The sequence below is a fragment of the Eriocheir sinensis genome, chromosome 44 (genome assembly GCF_024679095.1).
Source record: "Eriocheir sinensis breed Jianghai 21 chromosome 44, ASM2467909v1, whole genome shotgun sequence".
Classification (NCBI taxonomy): domain Eukaryota; kingdom Metazoa; phylum Arthropoda; class Malacostraca; order Decapoda; family Varunidae; genus Eriocheir; species Eriocheir sinensis.
The window spans coordinates 4581893-4601941 of NC_066552.1; the positions used below are offsets into that span (position 1 = coordinate 4581893).

General features: G+C 42.7%; 2 long non-coding RNA genes across 2 annotated transcripts in view; both read right to left on the reverse strand.

The window, feature by feature from the left end:
- The window catches only part of LOC126980328 (uncharacterized), a 36362-nt gene extending 24611 nt beyond the window's left edge, over window positions 1–11751 (reverse strand). The window contains exons 1-2 of the long non-coding RNA XR_007733075.1: window positions 11539–11751; window positions 10440–10528 (exon numbers count right to left, since the gene is read on the reverse strand). This is a non-coding gene — a long non-coding RNA (uncharacterized LOC126980328). The remainder of the gene's footprint in view (window positions 1–10439; window positions 10529–11538) is intronic.
- A 504-nt stretch (window positions 11752–12255) lies between these two features.
- LOC126980646 (uncharacterized) overlaps window positions 12256–20049 on the reverse strand; it is a 36627-nt gene continuing 28833 nt past the window's right edge. The window contains exons 2-3 of the long non-coding RNA XR_007733437.1: window positions 13664–13738; window positions 12256–12579 (exon numbers count right to left, since the gene is read on the reverse strand). This is a non-coding gene — a long non-coding RNA (uncharacterized LOC126980646). The remainder of the gene's footprint in view (window positions 12580–13663; window positions 13739–20049) is intronic.

Genomic DNA, 20049 nt, shown 5'->3' on the forward strand with positions numbered 1-20049 from the left:
GCATCAAAGGGCCGGATAATGACGCTGGTAAAGAGGGAGTGTTGTTACCTGAGACAAGTTTTATGCGCCAACACAGACTATCAGGAGAGTGGTAATAGTCAGTTGTTTTTTCTTTCTTTCTTCCTTCCTCTTTTCAATAGCTTTTTTTCTTCCCTTAGTGTCACTTTTTTCCTTCCTTCGTCTTTTTCAATAGCTGTTTTTCCTTGCTTTCCTTCTTTCTCTTTTTAATAGCTTTTTTTTCCTTCCCTTAGTGTCCCTTTCTTCCTTCCTTCGTGTTTTTCATTATCTGTTTTTCCTTGCTTTCTTTCTTTCTTTCCTACTTCCTCTGTTTAATAGCTTTTTTCCTTCCCTTAGTGTCCCTTTTTTCCTTCCTTCGTCTTTTTCAATAGCTGTTTTTTCTTGTTTTGCTTCTTTCTTTCTTTCTTCCTCTTTTCAATAGTTTTTTTTTTCCCTTAGTGCCCCTTTTTTCCTTACTTCGTGTTTTTCGTTATCTGTTTTTCCTTGCTTTTCTTCTTTCTTTCCTTCTTCCTCTTTTCAATAGCTTTTTTCCTTTCCTTAGTGTCCCTTTTTTCCTTCCTTCGTCTTTTTCAATAGCTATTTTTTCTTGCTTTGCTTCTTTCTTTCCTTCTTCCTCTTTTCAATAGCTTCCTTTTTCTTCCCTTAGTGTCCCTTTTTTCCTTCCTTCGTCTTTTTCAATTGCTGTTTTTCCTTGCTTTCGTTCTTTCTCTTTTCATGAATCTCTAATCTCGTTATCGGTTCCTGTCTTTCTCTCATTCATTCATTAGTTCTGTGCGTTATGACAGACTAACTGGAAAGAAATAATAGTCTGTGTGTTGGAAAGAAGTGATAGTCTGTGTGTTGGAAAGAAATGATAGTCTGTGTATTGGAAAGGAGTGATAGTCTGTGTATTGGAAAGAAGTGATGGTCTGTGTATTGGAAAGAAGTGATAGTCTGTGTATTGGAAAGAAGTGATAGTCTGTGTATTGGAAAGAAGTGATAGTCTGTGTATTGGAAAGAAGTGATAGTCTGTGTATTGGAAAGAAGTGAAAGTCTGTGTATTGGAAAGAAGTGATAGTCTGTGTATTGGAAAGAAGTGATGGTCTGTGTATTGGAAAGAAGTGATAGTCTGTGTATTGGAAAGAAGTGATGGTCTGTGTATTGGAAAGAAGTGATAGTCTGTGTATTGAAAAGAAGTGAAAGTCTGTGTATTGAAAAGAAGTGACAGTCTGTGTATTGGAAAGAAGTGATAGTCTGTGTATTGGAAAGAAGTGATAGTCTGTGTATTGGAAAGAAGTGATAGTCTGTGTATTGGAAAGAAGTGATAGTCTGTGTATTGGAAAGAAGTGATAGTCTGTGTATTGGAAAGAAGTGATAGTCTGTGTATTGGAAAGAAGTGATAGTCTGTGTATTGGAAAGAAGTGATAGTCTGTGTATTGGAAAGAAGTGATAGTCTGTGTATTGGAAAGAAGTGATAGTCTGTGTATTGGAAAGAAGTGATAGTCTGTGTATTGGAAAGAAGTGATAGTCTGTGTATTGGAAAGAAGTGATAGTCTGTGTATTGAAAAGAAGTGAAAGTCTGTGTATTGGAAAGAAGTGATAGTCTGTGTATTGGAAAGAAGTGATAGTCTGTGTATTGGAAAGAAGTGATAGTCTGTGTATTGGAAAGAAGTGAAAGTCTGTGTATTGGAAAGAAGTGATAGTCTGTGTATTTTGTCCTTTATTCCTTGCTTTCCCTCTTTCCTTCCTCTTTTTCTGAATCTATATAGGCCTGTTCACTCTGCCTTCGTTTCTTATCTCTCAGTTCAGCAAATGTGTCTCTAATCTTCGTTGATTTTGTTTTTGTTCTTTTGCTATTTTAATTATTCTGTCACGTTTGTTGTTTTTTGTTAGACTTATTGATTGTTACTTTGTCTGTCTGTCTGCCTGTCCGTCACTATCTCTTTGGGCCACATCTTTTTATTTTTCATATATCTTGCATTGATAAACAGCTCCTCCGATTTGTCCTCATTAACTCCAATATATAAAGGAATACAAACCTAAAACCAGAACCATTAGCGACGAAACAAACAAATCAACAGAGGAACAAAACACTTCGATAAATTATTAGATAAATGAACACAAAAACCTCCTCCCAACCCTTTTCTTTTGTGGGCACGAGACATTCCTCATTATTCTCCCTCACACTTCCTCCTCCTCCTCCTACTCGACCTCCTCCTCCTCCTCCTCCTCTTCTTCCGCCTCCTCCTCCCTGTTCGAGCAATATCCTGTCGGCTCTTATAAACCTAATTTCAGGGTCCTACGAGCCGTGAGACATAAACCCTCCTCTTCCACCTCTTAAGAAAATCCTCCTCCTCCTCCTCCTCCTCCTTTTAGAGCATCGATAATCTTTTCTTACGCATCCACAGGAAATTAATCATAGGAGGAGGAGGAGGAGGAGGAGGAAGGAAGCTGCTGGAAGAATGTGTGGCTGGGGAGTGTTAGAAGATGTGTGTATTTTTTTTTCTGTGTGGTTGATTGTTTTGTTGTTTGTCTTCTCTCTCTCTCTCTCTCTCTCTCTCTCTCTCTCACACACACACACACACACACACACCAACTCCCTTCTAGATATGGGATGTTAAGAAGGACAGGAAGAAGAAGAAGAAGAAAAAGAAGAAGTAGAAATAAAAAAGAGAAAGAACAGGAATCAAGGATGACGAATAGAGGGAAATGAGAGGAAAAGAAAACAAAACAGAGATAGAAAAAGAAACAAACAAACGAAAACAAATCACAGGAGGAGGAGGAGGAGGAGGAGGAGGAGGATGTGAAAGAGGAGGAACAAGACGAGAACAAGAAGACAAGGGGAAGACAAGGCGAAGACAGAAGAAGAGGAGGGGGAGTAAAGAGATACAGAGGGCACCACCACCACCACCACCACCACCACCACTACCACCACCACCGACCACCACCATCACCACCACCACCACTCACACGCGTATCGGGGGCGCGGCAATAGCGGTGATGGTGGCACTGTGAGGTTTGCCAATAGAACGATTAAAGGAGTTGAAAGACGAGGTGATCCCTTTTACAGCGCCCCCCCTCTCACCCCTCCCCCCCCACCCCCGCACCCACCCGTCACACCCCACGTCACCGCCCATCTCGTAACACCGCCCAGAAGTCACACAAGGCTGGAGGGTTTACAGGGGAGTCCTTTGTTGCGGTGTTGCTTGTTCTGTTTCATTGTACAAGGAGGCGATGTTTACCGTGGCCATTTTTACCGATAATATACTTTTTTTTTTTTTTTTGGTGGTTCGGTTTGGTATTGAGTCTTCTTTTGATTACAACGAAGAAGCTTTACACCGGCCAGTCTTTCGTTACGTTGTAGAGGGAGAGAATTTTTACGGTTGGTCATTTTTATTACCGATTGCATTTGTTTTCTTACGAGGGTCATTTGTTTAGGTGAGGTTTGGCTATTTTTTATTTTCCAACAAAGGAGACAGAAAAAAAAAAAAAAAAAAGTCATGACAAAAAAGGTTCCCACGAGCCTAAAAGGACCTGAGACTTTTATATTTTTTTACCTTGAGTGTCTTGAATTATATCCTTCGATGCTAAAAATAAGGAAATAAAGAAAAAATAAATAAAACCACCAAAAAGTAAAAAAATAAGAAAATAAACAAGAAAAAAAAAATTAAACCACCAAAAAATAAAATAAATCAGAAAATAAACAAGAAAAATCAAAATTAAACCACCAAAAAGTAGCTAAAACTATTCATATTTTCACCAAGAAGAGAAATTCACTAACACCTCAACCAACAAATACACACACACTACACACACATCAACACCCTGAACCAACACAACGAGTCACTGTTTTAACCTCAATGTAAGGACAAAATACACAAATGGGGTCTCATGAATAGAGAAAAAGGGCAAAACTAGACATATTAATATTACAGACGAGAACCAGCCTCGTCTTGTCCCTTAAAATGATGTAAATTATTCATAACTTGTCAACACATTAGGGGAATTATCCGGGGAGGGAGAAAAGGCGAAGGAAAGGAGGGAAAAGAAGAGGAAGTAGAGGAAAAGAAGGAAAAGTGACTGGTATAACGAAGAAAGGAGAAAGGAAGGAAAATGGGGAGGGAACGAGAGAAAGGAGTGAGAGAGATAGAAAGTTAGTGACGGGGCGAGAGATGAGGAAGGAAAGTAAATGAAAAGATAATGAAAGGAAGGTGGGAAAAGAGAGGGAGAAGGGAGATAAAGGGAGAGAAAGGGAGAGAAAGAAAACTAGCAACGTGAAAAGAAAGGGAAAGTTAGATGAAGAAGGAGGTAAAGAAAGAAAAAAAGGGAAGAAGGAGAGAAGAAAGAGAGAATGAGAGGAAGAAAAAAACAAAAGCAAGGGACTGACAGCACATTAGGAGAAGAAAGAAAGGCAATAAAAAGGAGGAAAAGAAGAAAAGAATGAAGAATGAGCAAGCAACAAAGGAAGAAAGGAGGGAAGGGAGGAGAGAGAAGGAAACATAAGCGACATAGGAAGAGGGAGAGAGAAAGAGAGTAAGGGGGGGAGAAAGGAAGAGAGGCAGAAGAGGACAGAGGGGAGAAATGAAAGGGGTCGGAGGGAGGGACGGAGGGAGTGAGAGAGAGGGAGGGAGGGAGTGAAGGAGGGAGGGAATGAAAGAACAAGTGACATATGGAAAGTAAAAAAAGAAAAAGAAACACACACAGAGAGAGAGAGAGAGAGAGAGAGAGAGAGAGAGAGAGAGAGAGAGAGAGAGAGAGAGAGAGAGAGAGAGAGAGAGAGAGAGAGAGAGAGAGAGAGAGAGAGAGAGAGAGAGAGAGAGAGAGAGAGAACGGGTGATACCTCCCTTTTCGACACACACACACACACCAGACAAAACATAATAAATCTTTCCGTGCCCGGCGAGGCCACAGCTTAAAGAGGCATTCCAGAGCTTGACCGGAGAACGCTTGACTGACTGGAGGGTAAGAGGAGAGAAAGGGGAATAGGAATAGGAATAGGGGGAATGAGGAAGAATGGAGAAGACAAGGATGAAACGGATAATAGATGCATAAGGAAGCAAATATGAGGATTAGGAAAGAAAAGACCGATAAAACAGAGGAATAATGACACAACGGGAATAAACGCAAGAAAAAGAAGAATAGACGGAGGGAAGACATAGATGAGAATGGATAAAGGTAAAGCATAGATAGAGATGACAGGAGAACGAAAGGGAACAACATACTACTAGTTAGGTTAGGTTAGGTTAGGTTAGGTTAGGTTAGGTTAGGTTAGGTTAGGTTAGGTTAGGTTAGGTTAGGTTAGGTTAGGTTAGGTTAGGTTTGGTTAGGTTAGGTTAGGTTAGGTTAGGTTAGGTTAGGTTAGGTTAGGTTAGGTTAGGTTAGGTTAGGTTAGGTTAGGTTAGGTTAGGTTAGGTTAGGTTATGTTAGGTTAGGTTAGGTTAGGTTAGGTTAGGTTAGGTTAGGTTAGGTTAGGTTAGGTTAGGTTAGGTTAGGTTAGGTTAGGTTAGGTTAGGTTAGGTTAGGTTAGGTTAGGTTAGGTTAGGTTAGGTTAGGTAGTAGGAAGCAATGAAAGAGGAGACAGAGAGAGAAGACAATAAAGGGTTGAGAATGGATAAATGAGAGACAAAACACACAAGAAACCGATAGAGAAAGTAGAGGGAAGAGGAAATAAGAGCAAGAAACATATGAAAGAAGTGTGAAAGAAAAGAGGAGAGAAAGATGGAGATAAAGACAGAGAGGAGGGGGAGGGAGGGGGGGGGAAGGGGGGGCTCAGATGTCAACACGCTAGTCTCCCGTCAGGACGCATGCAACATGGACCAGCAGGAACGAGCAATATGGCGAGGCTGTGCTGGACAATAAACACCCTACCCCCCTGACCCCTTGACCCCTCTCTCTTCACATCCCCTACCCCCCTGACCCCTTGACCCCTCTCTCTTCACATCCCCTACCCCCCCTGACCCCTTCACTCCCCTCCCTTCACATCCCCTACCCCCCTGACCCCTTGACCCCTCTCTCTTCACATCCCCTACCCCCCCTGACCCCTTCACATCCCCTACCCCTGACCCCTTCACCCTCTCTTCACATCCCCTACCCCCCCTGACCCCTTCACTCCCCTCCCTTCACATCCCCTACCCCCCTGACCCCTTGACCCCTCTCTTCACATCCCCTACCCCCCCTGACCCCTTCACTCCCCTCCCTTCACATCCCCTACCCCCCTGACCCCTTCACCCCTCTCTCTTCACATCCCCTACCCCCCCTACCTCCCTGACCCCTTCACACCGCGCCCTTCACATCCCCCACCCCCCTGACCCCTTCACCCCTCTCTATTCACATCCCCACCCCCTACCTCCCTGACCGCTTCACCTCCCCCTTCACATCCCCTACCCCCTCGACCTCCCTCTGGACCCCTCATCCCCTCACTGATCCCTCCCTCTCTATCCCCATGACTCCATCCTCTTTCCCCTTTCTTCCCCTCCCTCTTTTTTATCTCCTCCCCACCTTAATCCCCCTCCTCTCCCCCTTCGACTTCTTATCCCCTCCCCCTCTACTCCTCTTTTGACCTCCTTCTTTCTACCCTCTACCACGACGATGACCTTGACTCCGCTGATGATGATGATGATGATGACGATGAGGACGTGAGGATGAAAGGAACAGTGAAGACCTCTCTCTCTCTCTCTCTCTCTCTCTCTCACACACATACATCACTCACGAAAACAACAAATATAACAATGAAACAGACGGGAAAATATAGGAGGGGGAGGAGGAGGAGGGAGAGGAGGAGGAGGAGGACTTGGAGAACTACCACCACCACCACCACAACCACCACCAACGCATCCCCCCTCCCCCCCTCTCCTTCGTGTCCCAGCCTCTACTCCATCTATCTAAAGGCGAAGGAAGCAGTCGAAGGAACAGCTTGGGGGGGGGGGTCTGGAGGAGAGGGCGTCCCAGCAACGCAGGATAAATGGTCATCGAAATTTCAGCAATGATCCTCCCGTTTGTGTAAGCCTGAGTGACCGGGGGGGGGGGAGGAGGAGGAGGAGGAGGAGGAATGGAGAGAGAGAGAGAGAGAGAGAGAGAGAGAGAGAGAGAGAGAGAGAGAGAGAGAGAGAGAGAGAGAGAGAGAGAGAGAGAGAGAGAGAGAGAGAGAGAGAGAGAGAGGAGGAAGACGGACCAAGACAGGCACAGACTAAATACAGACAGACGGTACATAAAGACAGACAGACAAACTACGGACGTAAATACACACACATACATACATACAGACAGACAAACATATATACACTAACATAAAAACAGATGGATACAGATATGTGAACAGAACACAAAGACAGTTAATGAAAGAGGAAGAAACGGGAAAACAATACAGACGGGCACAAACAGACAGACACACAGAGGAGATAAAAGAGAAATAAAAGTAAACAAAAAAACGCAGAGGAAAAAAAGACAAAACTGAAGGAAACACAAAAAGACAAAACAACAACAACAAAAAATCCCCAACAAAAACAAACAAAAAAATAAACACTAATAAATCTTAACATAACTCATCCTCCTCTCGTCTTGCTCTCATCAGCGGCTACAGGACAATAAAATCATCACAACCACCCTCTTCCTATTGTCCTACGAGGCGAGGGAGACGAGACTGGGCTTATAACCGCGTGAGGGCCTCCGATGCGCATTACAAGGAGGGTAGGAAGAAGGGAGAGGGAGGAGGGAGGGGAAGAGTAAGGGAGAGAAGAATTAAGAGAGAGGGAGTGAGGGCAGGAGAGAAGGGAGGGAGAGTGAGAAAAGGGGGGAGTAAGGGAGAGGGTAGCAAAGATTGAAGAGAAGGGAGAGAATGAGCGAGGGAAGATGGGAGGGATAGGGAAGGTAGGGAGAGGAGAAGGAAGGGTAAAGTAAGGGAAGGAGGTATTAAGGGAACGGATTGGAGGGAAGGGAGAGAGGGAATAAGGGGGAGGGAGGGAATAAGGGGAAGGGAGAGAATGAGGGAGGAAAGAAGGGAAGGAGGTAGGGAAGAAAGGATGGGGATAAAGGAGAAGGAGAGGAGGAAGGGCTGGGAAGGAAGGAGGAGGAAGGGAAGAAGGGAGAAGGAAGGAAGAAGAAAGAGAAAGGGGATGAGGAAGGGAGGAAGGACAGGAGAGAGAGAGAGAGAGAGAGAGAGAGAGAGAGAGAGAGAGAGAGAGAGAGAGAGAGAGAGAGAGAGAGAGAGAGAGAGAGAGAGAGAGAGAGAGAGAGAGAGAGAGAGAGAGAGAGAGAGAGAGAGAGAGAGAGAGAGAGTAGCTACAGGAGGAACCGATGGAGGTAACAGAGGGAGAGAGAGACAAGGATATATGGAAGGGGAGAGGAAGAACAAAATGAAGGGAAGTTGGAGAGGGTGGCGGAGGTGAAAATAAATTGAGGAGGAGGAGGCGGAAGAGGAGCAAGAGGGAAAGATGGAAAGCCAGAGAAGGAAAGATGCGAAGAGGGAAGAAGGGAGAAGAGGGAATTAAAGGAGAGAGAGAGAGAGAGAGAGAGAGAGAGAGAGAGAGAGAGAGAGAGAGAGAGAGAGAGAGAGAGAGAGAGAGAGAGAGAGAGAGAGAGAGAGAGAGAGAGAGAGAGAGAGAGAGAGAATAAAAAAGGAGTTAAACGAGGTAGTGTTGATAAAAAGGACCAGAGAAAATTTAGGTAAAGAGACACGAAGGAGAGATAGATAGATAGATAGATAGACAGATATATAGAGAAAGAGATAGATAGAGAAAGGGAAGAACAGAAGAGGAAACTAAAGACAGAAAAAAAACGAGGAAGAGAGGAAAAATATAGTCAAAAATGTGTAAAGAAAGGCAAATGGAGGAGAGAAAGAGGAGAGGAGAGATGAGAGAGGATCAGGCTGGTAGGAATAAAGGAGGGGAGAGGAGGAGGGAGGAGGGAGAGGGGCGGCGAGGAGAGAGAGAGAGGGGAGGAAGTAGGAATGGCTAAAGGAAATAAAAACGAAAGAGGGAGAGAGGAACGGCTGAAGGGAGAGAAGGGAGGAAGTAAAAAAAATAAGGTCTCAAGGTACATTATATTATCACGCTTCCTTTGATCTGCTTTACGAATACGATGATGATGATGATGACAATAACAACAGCTGCTACTACTACTACTACTACTACATGAGCTTCCACTACATGTTCTTACGTCAGCTTGGGTTAGGATAGATTATGTTAGGTTAGATAAGTTAGGTTAAATAAGTTAGGTTAGATTAAGTTAGGTTAGATAAGTTAGGTTAGATTAAGTTAGGTTAGATAAGTTAGGTTAGATAAGTTAGGTTAGATAAGTTAGGTTAGATTAAGTTAGGATAGATTAAGTTAGGTTAGATAAGTTAGGTTAAATAAGTTAGGTTAGATTAAGTTAGGTAAGATTAAGTTAGGTTAGATTAAGTTAGGTTAGATTAAGTTAGGTTAGATTAAGTTAGGTAAGATTAAGTTAGGTTAGATAAGTTAGGTTAGATAAGTTACGTTAGCTTAAGTTAGGTTAGATTATGCTAGGTTAGATTAAGTTAGGTTAGATAAGTTAGGTTAGATTAAGTTAGGTTAGATTGTTAGGTTAGATTAAGTTAGGTTAGATAAGTTAGGTTAGATTAAGTTAGGTTAGATTAAGTTAGGTAAGATAAATTAGGTTAGATTAAGTTAGGTTAGATAAGTTAGGTTAGATTAAGTAAGTTAGGTAAGATAAATAAGGTTAGATTAAGTTAGGTTAGATAAGTTAGGTTAGATTAAGTAAGTTAGGTAAGACAAATAAAGTTAGATTAAGTAAGTTAGGTAAGATAAATAAAGTTAGATTAAGTTAGGTAAGATAAATTAGGTTAGATTAAGTAAGTTAGGTAAGACAAATAAAGTTAGATTAAGTAAGTTAGGTAAGATAAATAAAGTTAGATTAAGTTAGGTAAGATAAATTAGGTTAGATTAAGTAAGTTAGGTAAGACAAATAAAGTTAGATTAAGTAAGTTAGGTAAGATAAATAAAGTTAGATTAAGTTAGGTTAGATAAGTTAGGTTAGATTAAGTAAGTTAGGTAAGATAAATAAAGTTAGATTAAGTTAGGTTAGATAAGTTAGGTTAGATAAGTTAGGTTAGATAAGTTAGGTAAGATAAGTTAGGTAAGATAAGTTAGGTTAGATTAAGTTAGGTTAGATTAGTAAATTAGGTAAGATAAATAAGGTTAGATTAAGTTAGGTAAGATAAATTAGGTTAGATTAAGTAAGTTAAGTAAGATAAATAAGGTTAGATTAAGTTAGGTTAGATAAGTTAGGTTAGATTAAGTTGGTAACACTCTCACTCTCACACCTTTCCCTCAACCCACGACTCTGAAGATGAAAGCGAAGGCGACACAAATAAAGGACACTCAAAACATCACCTTCCCTCTGCTACAATTACCGTCGCCCTCAATGGATCAACACCTGGACAGGGCGGCCTAATTGGTCCATACCTGGCTTAGTGAGGTGCGGGAGTCAGCGGCGGCGGCTTGTGAAGAGGAGACAGGTAAGGCTTAATTGGCTGTGTAGGTGACAAGACCACCTGTGAGGGCGAAGAGGAGAGAAATGCAGGATTAGACTTAGTTCATCAAAGCGCAGAGAGAAACACACACAAGATAAAACAAGGCAACACAAAGCAACGTAGAATAAAACTTAAGTAGCAGAGTCATTTGGCAAAGTGTGCAGCGAGGCAAATATACCTGAAATGCACTTGAAGTTTACCTGGACCTAAAATGTTTTATACCTGTGACGGCATTTAGATGAATGAAAGAGGAGGGGGAGGAGAACGTGACAGATATAATATAGAACAAAGTGTTATGTCTCTTTCTGGGTAGGGAAATTAACATGACATATCTCTGTGAATAATGATACGAGAGTGAGGAGGAGGGAGAAGAAGGAAGAGGAGGGAGAAGAATTAAAGCAGAAGAGGAAGATGAAAAAGGGAAAAGAGAGAGGAGAAAGAGGAGGAAGGAAGAGAAGGAAGAGGACGAGAGGGGAGAAAAGTAAACAGAAGAGGAAGGAAAAAAAGGAAAAAGGGGGAGAAGGAGGATGAGGGAGAAGAAGGAAGACGAGGGAAAAGATGAAGGAAAAGAAGCAGAAAGTGAAGAAACAAAAAGAAGAGGAAAACGCAGAAGAAAAAGAAGATAACGAAAAAAAGGAAAGATAAAGAAAGAGGAAAAGAAGAAAAAAAAGAAGAGAAGGTAAGACGATGAAGAAAAAGAAGCAGAAAAAGAAGAAACAGCAAGAAGAGCAAAACGCAAAAGAAAAAGAGGAAGAAGACACAAAAAAAGGAAGATAAAGACAGGAAAAGAAGAAAAAAAAAGAAAGAGAAGGTAAGAAGATGAAGAAAAAGAAGCAGAAAAAAAGAAACGATGAAAACGCTGAAGAAAAAGAAGAAGAAAACGCAAAAGAAGGAAGAAGATAAAGAGAGAGGAAAAGAAGAAAAAGAAGAAGAGGAGGTAAAGGAGGAGGAAGAACGGAAGAAAGAACTTATACAGAAAAAACACCTACGAATCACAAGATCACAAAGGTACAAAACAAACCGGTTCTTACCTCGTAGCAGACAGAGAATACCTCCCTCCTGACACACCCACGGCAGGACCAGATATGTGAAGACCCCGAGGCACCCCAAGAATACCACTAGAGGGGGGAAAGGTGAGGCAGGAACGACTAACACCCTGAAACACTTAATTAGGAGAATGAACGACTCTGAAAGGCAAGAAGGTTAGGAGCATGAAAAGGATGATTTGGGAAGGGAAGGAACGTGGTGCGATGACGAAAAGTAAGTTACGGTCTCGAAATGTAAGTTACGTTCGCGGAAATAGGATCTGAAAGGGAAGGGAGGTTACGATCACTCCGCTAAAAAGTTACGATTACCAAAAAAAAAAAAGTTAAGATCGAAAAACGGGAAAATGTTACGAACCCCAAAAAGTTACGATAGAGAAAACAAAGAAAATCTGTTCTGAAAGGGAAAAAACCGTTAGAAAACCAAAAAGAAAGTTGCGATCACAAAAAAAAGTTGCGATAGACAAAAAAGAAAAATCTGTTCTGAAAGGGAGAAAAAAAGTTAGAAAAAAAAAGTTGCGACCACCAAAAAAAAAAGTTACGATCAGAAAAAAACTTAATCTGAAAGGGAAAAAAATACACTCACAAAAAAACATTGCAGAAAAAACACAACAAAAACTACAATCACAAAAAAAAATAATCTGAAAAAAAAACAGAAAAAAACACACACACCAAAAACATCACATAACATAACAGAACCAAGAACGGAACAAGAGGAGTTAGAGAAGCAAAGCAAAGGAGAGCAAAACAAACAAAACAAACAAACAAACAAAAAAAAAGAATCTGCTTCTGAAGGGAAAGGCGAGGAGAGGGAAGAGGCGCACAAAAATGAGTACACGGTGAAAGGGAAGGAGAGAGGGATGAAGCGCAGCGCCCGAGTAATGCTTCCTGAGAGCGGCGCGGAAGGAGGAGAGAGAGAATAGAAAGGCACATTAGTCTACTTTCCTGGCGGGGGTTAAAGATGTCTTGCTAACTGGTGCTCCCGCGAGGTCCCACGACGTCCCGCGATGAGATGTGCGTGGTACTTACCTGCGAAGAAGATAACTAATATATAACACCTGTCCACCTGTTTATCCACCGTTTATCTATACATACTTGACAGCGAGTAGCGGGCTTTTTTTTTTATTATTGTTTCCTTTTTTTGTGCCCTTGAGCTGTCTCCTTTGTTGTAAAAATAAATAAATAAATAAATAAATAAATAAATAAATAAAAACCTGTCCATAGTCACTGTTTACGTTTGTTTATTGTGGTATTTACCTGCGAAAAAGACAACAGAGATATATAACACCTGTCCACCTGTCCACTGTTCATGTTATTCATACTCGACATTGATATACAAATCTGCACCTGGTCACTGTTCACCTTTACCTATTCACAATAACTAAACCTATCCTCTGTTCATTTTATTCACACTCGACATTGATATACAAGCCTACACCTGGTCACTGTTCACCTTTACCTATTCACACTAACTAAACCTATCCTCTGTTCATGTTATTCACACTCGACATTGATATACAAGCCTACACCTGGTCACTATTCGTATACCTAATCACACTAACTAAAAATACTGCACAATGACCGAAGCAAAAACAAAATCATGTGACATACTAGTTCAGTTATACCACTATAAATACGCCACTTCACTCACTACATAATCTGAGTTATATTAGTTCACTTCGCAAACTCACAAAAGGCAATACACAGTTCAAAGTCAACTTCACTCTTGATAAATACACCCACAATATCAAACCTCCGATAACAAAATGATTACCCCTAAAACCAACTGACGGGGAAAACTCCTACACGCATGCCTCTGTATCACCTCCTTTGCTCTGGGCACTCATAAGCAACATTCCCAAGCGTGAGGCAAGGCAATTATAAAGTGGGAATCAGTACTAAACCCCCTCAAGCTAGATAATTACGCAAAATCAAATGACAAGCAAAACACAAACATCTGCACTACCTCCACTGTCCTAGATTTCATAAGCATTCCCCGCAGTGAGGCAGAGCAATTAAAACACAGATAAACTCAAGCCTCTAGCCCCGCCCCACCCTCACCCTCTGTACTACAACCAACTTTCCCAGCATGATCACAAGACAAGCTCCTCACCGATACAGAAGAGAAGGTGGAGCCTCACGGGAACACGTTGACTTCGCCCTCGCCGCTTGCATTCGTCCTCCACACCTGAAGCATATGAGAACACCTGTTGAGGGTTGGCTGGTATACCTGGTCTTGAGTTTGTGTGAGGTTAAATCATCACCATTACAAGACCATTGAAATAAAAAGTATAGTGTTCATCAATTAAGGAGAATACTGATAAAAGAAGAGTTTTAGAGAGATAATCTTCATCAAAATCTTCTACTGTATTATGTTTTAAGCACAAAATACAGGAAAGTGAAACCATTACTGTTGAAAGATCATTAAAGAAAAATAAATAAGTATGGTCGTTAGCAATTATGGAGAATACTGATTAAAGGTATTAGTAAGAGCGATAACCTTAGAGATACACCTACGATTGTATGATGTTCTAAATAGAAAATCCAGGAAAACTAAACATTAAAGGAAATAATAAGGAGAGTCTTCAAAAAATATGGATAGCATTGATTATTGAAGGTATTAGTGATAGCAATACCCTTAGCCATAAACCTACGACACAGAATACAGATAAACTAAATTTGATATGTTCGATACGACTCCAGGAAAGCAAATCAAGCAACTGCCGGCAACAAGCTCAGGTAAGACGCAGGTAAAGAGAAAGAAACGGGGAGAAAAAGACGATAAATGAATAAATGATTATGAAGTGGGAATTGAAACACACACGCAGGTAAAAATGAAGAGCGGGACAGGTATAAAATTAATGAAGAGAGAGAGGGAGGGAGTCACAGGCGTGCGCGAATCCAGGAACACAAAGATGGAGGGAGAAAAAGTGAAGGTAGAAATGTAATCGAAAAGGAAGAATGAGAGGGGCAGAAAGGAACAGGGATTAAAAAGGAAGGGTGGAAGAGATGTAAAGAGAAACTGAACGAGGGGAGGAAAGGCGGAAAGAAGGGAGAGGAGGAGGAAGGGAGGAAGGAGGGAGAGAGGAGAGAGGGGGAGAGAGAGAGAGAGAGAGAGAGAGAGAGAGAGAGAGAGAGAGAGAGAGAGAGAGAGAGCACGGGGGGTGGGGGGGGGGGAGGGGGCTGTGAATCATGATCTTGGCTACTATTGTTGTCTGATGGAACGACTCATCCGTCTTCCCCACACAACAGACATCTTATTGCCCCCATCACGCCTATTGCCAACCTCTTCCTCTCATTCTCTCTCTCTCTCTCTCGCTCGCTCGCTTTTCTCTTCCTCTCTTGCTGCTCGCCGCTAAAATCGTTCTGAATGTCTACGGGTTTTGTTTGCCACGTTTAAGTACCGTACATGTTTGAGGTCTTTATCTTTTTCTTTGTTTATTTGTTTTTATGATTATCTACCTGTATCTTCTTTCTTTCTTTCTTTCTTTTCCTTCCTTCCTTCCTTTCTTTCTCTCTTTTTTCTTTCTTTTTATCTCTAAATGTGTCCAGGCGGTTTGTTCAAAGATTCTCTCTCTCTACACACACACACACACACACACACACACACACACACACACACACACACAAGCATGAACAAACACATTATCAACGCCTGTGGCCATGAGCACGCACACAGGGAGCGAGGGATTAAACTCTCTCTCTCTCTCTCTCTCTCTCTCTCTCTCTCTGTTCTTCCCATTCACCTCTTCGTCTTTTCGCTTACAATCTGCATATTTAAAACTGGGTCTCGTGTGAAAGAAAGCCCGTTCAGTTGCCAATCTAACCCTTCACTTCACTTCACTTCACTTCACTTCACTTCACTTCTCTTCTCTTCTCTTTTCTTCTCTTCTCTACCCTACCCTACCCTACCCTACCCTACCCTAACCTAACCAAACCTACCCTACCCAACCCTAACCTAACTTACCCTTCCATACCCTACCCAAGCCTAACCTAACTTAACCTAACCTACCCAACCCTAACTTAACCTAACTTACCCTTCGATACCCTACCCTAGCCTAACCTAACCTAACCTAGAGGGAGGAAAGAGCGTTATAAATGGAGGAGGAGGAGGGGAAAGACGAGGAGGAGGATAAGGATGATGATAAGGAGAAGGAGAAGGAGGAGGAGGAGGAGGAGGAGGAGGATAACAGAGGGAGGAGGCGGGTGGAGGACACAAGAGACGAAGGAGTTTATTATTACTACATATTTTCATTCTTTTTTGAGATGCGAGAAAAAAAATGCGAATATGTTCTTGTAGTCATCGAAACCTTATCACATTGCTCCAGGTAAACACGCTCTGCTACAGGTGAGTTTATTAGTATTACACGTAACTTTTTATTCTTTTCTGTGAGGTGCGAGAGGAAAAACGTGAGTATGTTCTCGTTATTGAAACCTTGTCATCCCAGAGTGGATCCAATACCCCGCCCACACACGATTCTTTTTTTGAGGGATGAAGAGAAGGAAGGAAGGAAGGAAGGGATGGGGGAGAAGGGAAGGGAAGGGATGGGAGGAGAATGGAAGGGAAGGGAGGGGAGAGGAGAAGATGGGAAGAGAAAGAAGGGGAGGAGAAGGGAATGGAAAGCAACGGGAAGGAAAGGGGAGAAGGGAGAGGGTAGGGGAGAGAAGGGGAAGGGAATGGAAGTGAAAGGGAAGGGAAAGGAAGGGAGAGAATGGGAGGGGAAGGGAAGGGAGGGGATGGGAGGGAAGGGGAGAGGAAGGAAAGGAAGGGGAGGAGAAGGTAGGAGAATGGAATGAAAGGAAGGGGACGGGAGGGAAGAGACGGGAAAGGAAGGAAGAAGAGGGAAGGAGGGGAAGGGGACGGGAGGGAAGAGCCGGTAAAGGAAGGAAGGAGAGGGGAAGGGAGGGGAAGGAAGCGAGGGGGTACAGGGAAGTGTGGGAAGGGGACGGGAGGGAAGAGACGGGAAAGGAAGGAAGAAGAGGGGAAGGGAGGGGAAGGAAACGTGGGAGTACAGGGAAGTGTGGGAAGGGGACGGGAGGGAAGAGACGGGAAAGGAAAGGAGAAGTTAAGGGAGGGGAAGGAAACGAGGGGGTACAGGGAAGTGTGTGAAGGTGTATGTGTGGGGGGTGGGGTGGGGGTGAATATGGTAAGTGGGCGTGTACTGCCGCAGAGAGAAAAGGCTGATCGGACTCAACGTGGGGTTATTCCGACGAGCCGGTAGAGGGCGCGTGGAGCCGGGCGAGCCACCTGTAATCCCGCGAGCAGGTACAAACAACTCCAGGCAGGGTTTTACAGGGATACCAACCTACCACCACCACGAGTACAAGCTCTCTCTCCACCTCTATCAACACCACCATCACCACCAATATAAGCTCCCTCTCCACCAGTACTACCATCAACAAGAACACCCTCACAGTCATGACCACCATCACCACAATCAACAACACCCTTACACCACCTCCTCACCAACTATCATCACCATCATTACCCCTATCTTCACTTACACCAATAGCACCACTACCATCATCAACCCCACCAATACAAGCTCTTTCTCCACCACCATTAATAGCTCTAACTTCCTCTATCTACCTCATATCTTTATCTACCATCACCATCACTATCAATGCAACCTCTATATCCGCCACCACTACCTTCACCTTCCCCACCAAAAGCAAAACAAAACACCGAACACACAAGCCAGTATTGAAGAGCCGGGTCGGACTAACAAGAAATTCTGGGAGCGTCGTGTCGGGCCAGGATCAGCCCCAGCTTGGCCGCAGAACAATACAACAGCCTTGGCTTGAGCGGGTTGGCGCCGTGTCGGAAGGCTTGGTAGCGCTAAGCCTCCCCGTCTGTTGTGTATTGCCGCTTGTCATGGTGTTTATCGCTATGAAAACGGGTCCGTTGTGTTGCATATCTTTCTATCTTCTGTCGATATTTTCATGCTGGCTGCTCTTATGAATTTGTTAACTGCATGTCTCCCCACCTCCCGCGGCCATACTGCACACGACTTTCCATCCTTGCTCATCCATTTTCTATCCAGATCTTTTAAGGAAGAGTCAACCAGCATCTTCATTCTTTCATCCCTTCCGCTGGTAAACTCCGGAACAGCCCTCCTCCGTCTGTATGCTTTTTGTTTTTGTTTTTTGTTTTTGTATTGTTTCTTGCCCTTATGCTATATAAAAAAGATGACGTGTTTCCGCTGTGGTTTGTTTCCTTATACGGATGCAATGTGATGGCCGAGTTTTCCTTTTTCCCTCATCTATTCTTTACATTATTACTCACTACCTTCTATGTCTCTCTTACACACACACACACACACACACACACACGAAGTTCCAGCCCGTTTTACTTCCATACATTCTTTACTCCTTACATTCTCTCTCTCTCTCTCTCTCTCACACACACACACACACACACACACACACTAAGTCCCAGGCCCCGTACACACCTCTTCGCCCTCTTCGCCACCTGCCCGCCGCGGTATTTCCTGCCCCTCACGTTCTGTTGTGATGTATAACGAGCGGACTAACTCAGGATTCCCCTCGCCGCCTTTGACCAGCGCTCCGACTTGTCATTAGCGAGCAGAGGCGGCAGCGGCGGGCCATCTCGACGCGCTCTTGGCTCACTGGTTGCCTGTGTGCGTCTGTGTGCGTGCGTGTGTGTGTGTGTGTGTGTGTGTGTGTGTGTGTGTGTGTGTGTGTGTGTGTGTGTGTGTGTAAGTTTGGGGCTCCTTAATCCGCTGCACAATGACGCGACTCACTAGACACGGGAAGGTTTTGGTGGTGGTGCAGCGGCGTGGACTTAGCGAGAGGGAGAGAGCGAGAGAGGAGGTGGTGCCTAAGGGTGTGTGTGCAGGTAGAGGAAGGGTGTGTGAAGGTAAGTAGAGTAAAGATGCGTACAGGTAGGTAAAGTGAGGGACAAGGGTGTGTGTGGAGGTAGAGTAAGGGTGTGTGAAGGTAAGTAGAGTAAGGATGCGTACAGGTAGATAAAGTGAAGGTGTGTGTTGGTGAATAGAGTGAGTGAGAAAGGTGAATATTGTAGTTCGGTGGTGGTATTAGTGGTGAAATAGATAGATAGGTAGATACAGGAAGACAGATAGACTGATTGAGAAAAAAAAGTAGTGATCATTGACGAGTAAATAATGGCCGAGATACAGAGATAAAAACTGAAATAAATATAAATAAAAGTAGTGAATGTTGACTTAAGTATTGAGTTAGTATTGGTGGTATTAGTGATGAAACAGATAGATAAAGATAAATATAGGTAGACAGATAGACAGATTGAGAGAGAAAAAAAAAAACTAGTGATCATTGACGAGTAAATAATTGCCGAGAGATAGAGAGAAAAATAAAAAAAAAGGAAAAAGATACAGATAAAAATTGTGAATATTGACTTAAGTAACAATCACGTGGCGCCATTAAACGCATGAATGTTATCAAGACACCTCTCCTCCCGAAATTAACCCCTCTTTTGGGCGCTCATTACTCTTGTTCTTGTGGGAGCAGCGATTAGCGGGCTTTTTTATTACACATTTTTTTTGTTGCCCTTGAGCTGTTTCTTTGGCTGAAAAAAACCCAACCACCACCACCACCACCACCACCACCAAGCTGTCATCCTCTGCTATACCTTCATACTTTTCACACTAACTTCCAGCAACAGCATAACACAGCACAGCACAGGACACCCTTCTCACCTCAGATCACATGTGGTCCCGGGATATTCCTTTGCAACAGCTCCCGGATTTTCTGTTCACTCAATGTTCTCGTATTCTCTTATTTTCTTCTTATTTTCTTCTTCATTCTTATTTTCTTCTTCAGTTTTCACTTGACATCTAGTTGTTGTTTTTCACTGGTTTTGCCCTTGTGTTTTAGCCTTCTGAATTCGTTGTCTTTCCTTCCAGAGTTTTTTTTAAGTAATTTTTCCTTTCTTCTCTTTTCTCACTTCATTTATTGCTATTTTTGAGTAATATTATGTCAGCTAGGTGTTCGTCCGTGTCTTCCTTGCATGGCTGTTGTCCAAATGTGTGTTCCTTTCCCATCACACCACTACTAATAAATAAATAAACAGAATAAACAAATACAAGCACACAAAAACTTACTCACACAAAACTTCGCAAACAAAAACTTACTAATACAAAACTTCGCAAACAAAAGCTTACTAATACAAAACTTCGCAAACAAAAACTTACTAATACAAAACTTCGCAAACAAAAACTTACTAATACAAAACTTCGCAAACAAAAACTCACTAATACAAAACTTCGCAAACAAAAACTTACTAATACAAAACTTCGCAAACAAAAACTCACTAATACAAAACTTCGCAAACAAAAGCTTACTAATACAAAACTTCACAAACAAAAACTTACTAATGCAAACTTCGCAAACAAAAACTCACTAATACAAAACTTCGCAAACAAAAACTTGCTAATACAAAACATCACCACCACCACCACCACCACCACCATCATCATCACAACCTCTCACTCGTCTTCC